Raw genomic sequence first — 7,134 nt, 5'->3', positions numbered from 1 at the left:
TGAAGAGCTCAAATTTTTAGACATTTTCATTTTCTCTCATTTCTACTTGCAAAGTGGCCAACTCTTTCCTCAACTAATCTCTTTCTCACATACCCTGCCAAGTACTAGCTGATCTGCACTACTAACATTGTTTTTCAACCTGTTCCTCTAGATCTGTGTAATAAGCACATGGTCGATCTACCAAATTACTACCAGCAACACAGAATTGCAAATATTTTCTTCATAACATAATACTTTCCCAGTCTTCAACTTGCTGGCCACCTTTCTACAAATATGCCAGATTCCCCAATTTCTTTCTTTTTTTCATATGACTTAGATTTAATCATCAGAAGCAAACTAAATGGAGAGCTTACAATAGAAAAGAATTACATGTCAGTGCCTTCTGCAAACTGAGCTGGGATAGAAAGGGACTAGAGGCTGCCCCTCAATTTAATCCCTTCCAAACAAAGATGTCCACAGTGTTCCTGGCACCCTGGCTCAGGAAAGGGGGAGACCACTGGTTCTGTGTGTTGAAGTTTCCTTGCCTGCCATTCATTCCTGGCCAGCATCAGGAGCCCCTCCTTTCCGGCTCTGGTCATCACCCTTCTTTCTGTGGTCTGATATGATGTCATCTATCCACAGTAGGAGAACTGCCATCTCCACTTATATGTTTGCAGCTTCACAACCAATGGCTTCCATATGCCTAGTTCTTTCATGTCCACTAAAGTTCCCATCTCACCACTAACTTCCCAGGTCTCACAGTTCTCCTGGGTGTGCTTGGCCCAAAGGGAAGTGAGTAGATTTATAATGCTGGCCCCACAATTCTGGATCAAGGTATGAGGGATGACTTCTAAAGTCTGGGAAATAGCCCTGTATGACCATTGTTCCATACCAGTCATGGCCATGGATTTTTCTGTTAAGGTGTGAGCTACAGCCATCTCAGAAGCCCCATCCCCTGGCACCAGCTAAGGGTCCAGGAGAACATTTCAGCACACTTGCATGGCATCCTGGAAGGTTGCGATCTACATCTGAGAGAATTTCTTTGTTGGCCTCCCTGAGAAGAATGGTGTAGGCCTTGGGGTCTCTGTGCTCAATGATGAACCTAAAATACTCTTCTCCAATTTTCTTGATTTCCAACAGGTCTGCCCCTGTTCCAACATCATCTTCTCTCAGTTCTTCTGGTCAGCTGACTATCTGGGCCCTGCATGCTCTAGCAATGCAATTATTGTCTGTCCTCTGGACTCTGCAGATGGCTGAGATATTGGCCTGCATGAGGTAGTGCTGAGCTAAGTCTGAGATGCCTTTTTTCTGTGATGACCACATCAGACTTCAGTTGAATAATGTCCTCACAGAGATGCTGGATATACTCTTTTTCCATTTGGAGGATTCAGGTGAAGTCTTCCTCTTGGGTAATCTCAATGTCAGTCTGGCTTTCTCCTTTCTGTATTCCAGAGAAGAATCCAATACCCCAATATGAGGGTTCTTCATATAATGCCATATTCTCGGATGGGTCACATCTTTGTTAATCATGACTCCATGTAATGCACATGAGTCTTCAATGATGCTCCCAAGTATCTTTTTCCACTCTTGCATATTTCTTGATGTCAATCTCCTTCTGATCCTTTTCCTCAAACTGTACAGTTTTGACAGCATCCAGGATGATATTGCAAGCTAAAGAGGACCATCCACAAATTACTTTGATGGTAATGGAACTGTTTATGATGTTCAGCATCATAGTTATCAATGTCAATGGAAATACTGATTAGAGTGCTGTTCATATCACCCAGTGCCTTGTAGTAAACATTAATTACCACTGTTGGGTGCAGCTGCTGCTCTAGGAAGTGATCAGCAACAGATTACATTTTTACAGCAAGAATAATTACTGATGTGTTTCCATTTCCAGCTTCTTCATCCTGGGTCCCGCTAATATCAATCATGGACATGGCTGCTGGATGTTGGGCTTGAATCTCTTGAAGAATGGCATTGCCATAATTGGTCACCATGATGCCTCCTGTTGGGTCCCAAAGCATCTTCATGGACTTGGGTCCCATACATGTTTGGATGATATCTGCGATAGTCTTAGCAGCACTGATGTTTGCAGATTGAACTTTTCTTCCATACTCACAGTTTGTATTCTGGCTGAGCATGAGCACAGGATAGTGGTCCATCATGGAAACACAATGCAGAGCTGGGTACCCAAAGCTGAAAGAACCAGCAGAACCTTCTAGAGAGAGCAGATTACCTAATTTTGGATGGGAAATTAGGCTAAGTGCTGTAGCAAACAAACTTAAAATCTTAGTAGTTTAACACAATTGAGTTTTATTTGTCATCTATGCCGTAGTCCAATTTGATTTTCACAGAGAAGCTTTGTGTATAGTGATCTAGTTTTGGGGAAGAAAATTAAAAGAGCAATTTAAGGTTCCAAATGTAAAGCTTCTGAAAATGCACTGCAGGGAATAAATAGGAATTGAGAAAGTAGAGAAACATTAAAACTTGGTAAAATTACACCAAATGTTAGATCCATATGAAGAACAAGACTCACTGAAGCTGATTCCCAGAGAACTGAGCTCTTAAAAGTATATCCTGGGACTCTCCAATGGCTAGTATTGATCCAGAAAGCCCCTTCAGGAGAGAGGTACATATTAGCCTCAGCTATAGGACCCAGCAGACAAAGGATACTAGGCAGCTGTTACACTTCCCTCCGAAGGGCTCCCTAGCTTTGTATGTGAGATGAGCAGGTTCCAGCGAAAGCTCCTACTCTTACACTCTTTCCTTACATTGATGGTCGTTGTATTTTCATTTTTCATTGATCAAGAATAACTTTTCAATTTCCTTCATTTCATTTTAGAATTCACAAGATTATTTATATCAGACTTTGCTGCCTATTTTGTTCTATAATTAACCTTGGATAGTAATAAATTAAATTAAAGAAATATAAAAATATAATGTTCTTGACAACCTTATATGTTAGCTATATCTAATATTGTTAATCAAAACATACTCTGTGTTAGGTTATATATCCAACTGCTAGAGAATAAGGATCAACGAGTCTTAAGTTAACAAGTGACAGAGCAGGAATGTAGACACAGGTTCAACACATTCTTTGTTTCTAACAACTTTCAGATCTTTTAGGATATTTAAGATAATTCTGGATATTCTTATTAAATCTTCACAAAAGCCCTATGAGGTAGGTAATTTTATCAATTACATTTTATAGGTGAGTACACTCAAGCTCCAAACCCTATAGAAAATATTTGAGTCAGCCTCCCTGGGTTCAAAATTGGCAGCTCTATCCTGCCTATGGATTAGGGAAAGTACACTTACTTGCTTCTACACTCAATATAAGGAGAGAAAATCCTGAATGCTGGGTTTGCCTAGTTCTGGCCCATAGGCCTGGAAAATCCTAAAAATCAGTTTCTGGAGATTTGAGGTCTTGACATTTACAGTTTTAAGACCTTGGTAGGCTTTTGGACAGACAGAGGCCTTTCTGTGGTCATAGAACCTCAGTTTTAATTGGTTCAGGATGAACAGCAAGGAATTTGAGTGCTGTAAGTGCGGGGGCAAGATTTATTGGGCTGGGCAGGATGGCTATATTTGGATTTGAGTTCTGAAAATGTCATCTCCTTCATTTTGGATTTCCTAAACTGCTTTTGAATTTCTTCTATGTTCACATATAAAAAATGGAAAAATAAATTTACTCTTGAATAGCGAATAGGCTATATACATTGCTGTAGCAGGTTTCCCAGGGTATCTGTAGCTTAGAGTAGAGGTTGACAGACTGTCAAAATGATCTGTCATCTGTTTCTGTAAACAAACTTTTGTTGGACACAGCCACTCTTGTTCATTTTCATATCACATACAGCTGCTTTAGTCCCACAATGGAGAGTTGAGGAGTTGCAATGGTGGCTTAAGCTTCAAACCTGGACCCTATGTGATCTAGAACATTCTTCATCCTTTTAGGAAAGGGTGAGTTAGAGCCCAGCTAAGAGGCTTCTGTGGTCTTCACTGCTCTCCTATTTAAGCACATCAGTGTCATTTTTGTCCTTGCATCAGAACAAACAGTATTCAATGTGTTTCTCTAAGGCTCAGAGCACAGCAGTTTAGGTAATCTTGTCCCTTGGAATAAGGACAAAGTGATTGTTCTCAGACAGTAAGAATGATAGAATGGAAAGAAATTATAGAAGCAGTAATTTTTTAAATGTATGAAGTGGTGCACAAAAATAGTTGAAGTTTGATTAAACTCAAAAAAGAAGCAGTCTTTAAGATTTGGATAAAAACCAAAACTCTGGAATTGCTAACATGGGTCATATACTGAATAATTAAAACTAGCATAGAAAACATGGGTTAAATTTATCAATGTAACACTTCTGTCTTTATTGTTAATCACCTGGTAAAGTATTTTACTAGTGTCCTGTTCTATGTGGTGAGAATTTAACCAAAGTGATATAATTCCATTTCTATTGACTTTGTTTTGCAGTTAAAATGTTTCAAATTGCTAAAATAAAATCAATGTATTTTATTTATAGCAAGGCAAAGATATCTTCCCTTGGAATATCTGTTAGAAATGATGAAGTAATGTTCAAAGACCTGTGCTGAGAAATGTATTTACTATAGACGAAAAACTCAAATTACTAGAAAAATTCAATTTCAAGTTGAAAATACATGGTATTGGATTCTTTATGGAATACTTATACACCACTAAATAGAATGTGATTTTACACAGTGTTGAATATGCTTTTAGAAATATGATTACCTAAACACACTTGGGAGTACATAATTTGAATACAAATGTATTCTTATTTAGCATTTTACAATTTTTATGAATTTCAAATATATCAGAAGAGATCAGTTGGTGTATTGGAAAAAAAATATATATTTTTCTTCTTGGTAAGATAGAGATGTCCAGTAAAGAAGTCCCAATTTACTCTCAGATTCTAAATCAAATCAGTCTTTTGCTAAAATTTTCCTGTAGTGTGGTACTTGGCTTTGGCATGATGCAGGCACAGGTAAGTGAGCAATTCGAGATCATGAGGAAAAGAACAATGGAGATATTTTGTGAGGACAGAGGAAATTTAATATCGAAGAGGGTCTGGAAGGACATTGGAAAAGGAGTTTGTCAGTATGACTCAATGAGTAAAATTAGGACCGACACTCTATAAATTAGGCTGAAATTTAAGGAAAATAGATTTCAGGTGAAGGTTCATAAGAACTCAAATAGAGGATTCCAAAAATGAAATGGATAGTTTCTGGAGGTGGTGAGTTTCCTATTCCTGGAATATGCATAAGTAGTTATTTAGAAGGATAATAATTCTTAATTTTTAAGAAATATAAGAGGTTACAATAGAAATCATCAATGGCATATATTAAAATTATTTAAAATAAAAATTAAGATTAAAAAACTATAAAATTTCTTAACATATTGAGGAAAGCATAGGTAAAAATGTGTCAGAGAATTTCTAACAATCATACATGAGTATTTCATTTCGATTTATAAAACAACACACAGTAGATATATGGACATAAGTAGACACAGTATCTTCACACATGGACAGCTCACACATGATGGAATAAACACTGGAAATCTTTAAACTTACAGTTGTTTAAAGAACTTCAAAGTAAAACAGAAGTGTATCATTGTATACAAAAGAAACACAATAGAGGACTAAAATTAAATTGATACTATCCAACAGGACAAAGTTGTTTTAAAACTAATTCCACACATCACTGCTGGTATTATACATTGATACAGCCTTTGGAAAAGCAATAACACAAGTCAAATCATACTATAAAGAGCTGTTCAGAGCTGGCTTCATTAAATCTACTCTTGATATTGTCTTAGGAAATAACTTACACGAATTACAGAGGCATCTAAAATAGTGGGGGGAAAAGAAGTAAATAAACTGTACTTCCAACAAATCAAAGAAATATTTACCTGTCATCAAAATTTCGTGGAAAAAATAATTTTATTGTAATAATTATTTACAATAAAATGCTAGCAAATATAGAAATAAAAATAATACATGAGTAACTAAGATATTTAGATACATAAATAAGCAAAAAGTAAAAGTAATTACAAAGGTGGCAAGATTATTACAGTATTTCTTGTTTTATAATTTGTCTTTAAAGTCATACTGTATTTAAGTAAATATTCAGGAATGAAAAATTTTTAGGTATTACTGCATATACTTCTTTTAAAGATTTGCTTCAATAAACATAACATTTCCTATGCATGTAAAAAACTAACCAGCTTAGTCTGGAGAGCATAAATATAAGTATATATTTAAAATAAAATTATGTATTATATTAACTATATTTGAATGCAAGTATACACATATTTCTAGAATGAAAAAATAAATAAATAACACATTTAATCAATTTGTAAATTCATGTTCCTGAATATTAGAAATAGCATTATTTGGAAATAGTTGGTATATGTGAAATAATAGGACAATGTTAACAAAAGAGTTATACATCCTATATACCTGACACCCTTCTTCTGCCTTTTAAAGATAATCATTATCTTAATTTGATGTTTATCATTCCCATGCATTTTAAATATTTACACATTTATACATAAATTCCTAACACAAATTAGTTTTCAGACTTAAAAAATTTATATAAATGCCTTATTATGTATCTATATTCTGCCTCTTGATATTTTCTTTTTTTTATTTGTTCCTTTTAGATATACATGACAGTAGAGTGAATTTTGACATATACATATATGGATGGAGTATAACTTATTCTAATTAGGATTCATTTTTGTGGTGATTTATGATGTGGAGTTTCACTGTGGTGCCTTCATATATCTTGATATTTTTCTAAATATTGTTTCTGAGACTCATCCATTTTGCTATATGCCATTCTTATTCATTTTCATTGTTGTAGAGTTTTCCAAATGTATGATGTTTTGTTTATCAGTGAGCCTATTAAATGATATTTGCATGGTTTCTGATATTTTGTTATTATAATTAATACTATATGAATATATTTATGTGTCCTCTTGTACACATGCATAAGACATTTTCTACGTCAGTGCTATTCAATAGAACTTTCTACGATAAATAAAAATGTAGATTGTTGTCTAAAATAGTAATCAGTAGATGCTAGTCACAGAGTGGCTACTGAGCTCTTGAAATGTGGATCATGCGACCA

The 7,134-nt window shown here is 35.2% G+C and overlaps 1 pseudogene; it reads right to left on the bottom strand.

The window, feature by feature from the left end:
- Positions 1 to 531: 531 nt before the first annotated feature.
- Positions 532 to 2,150, bottom strand: LOC114091597 (T-complex protein 1 subunit gamma pseudogene; annotated as a pseudogene).
- Positions 2,151 to 7,134: the final 4,984 nt, after the last annotated feature.

This window comes from Marmota flaviventris, chromosome 3, assembly GCF_047511675.1.
Source record: "Marmota flaviventris isolate mMarFla1 chromosome 3, mMarFla1.hap1, whole genome shotgun sequence".
NCBI lineage: Eukaryota > Metazoa > Chordata > Mammalia > Rodentia > Sciuridae > Marmota > Marmota flaviventris.
The sequence above is the reverse complement of the archived record's forward strand: the minus strand, read 5'-3'. Positions and strand labels throughout refer to the sequence as shown.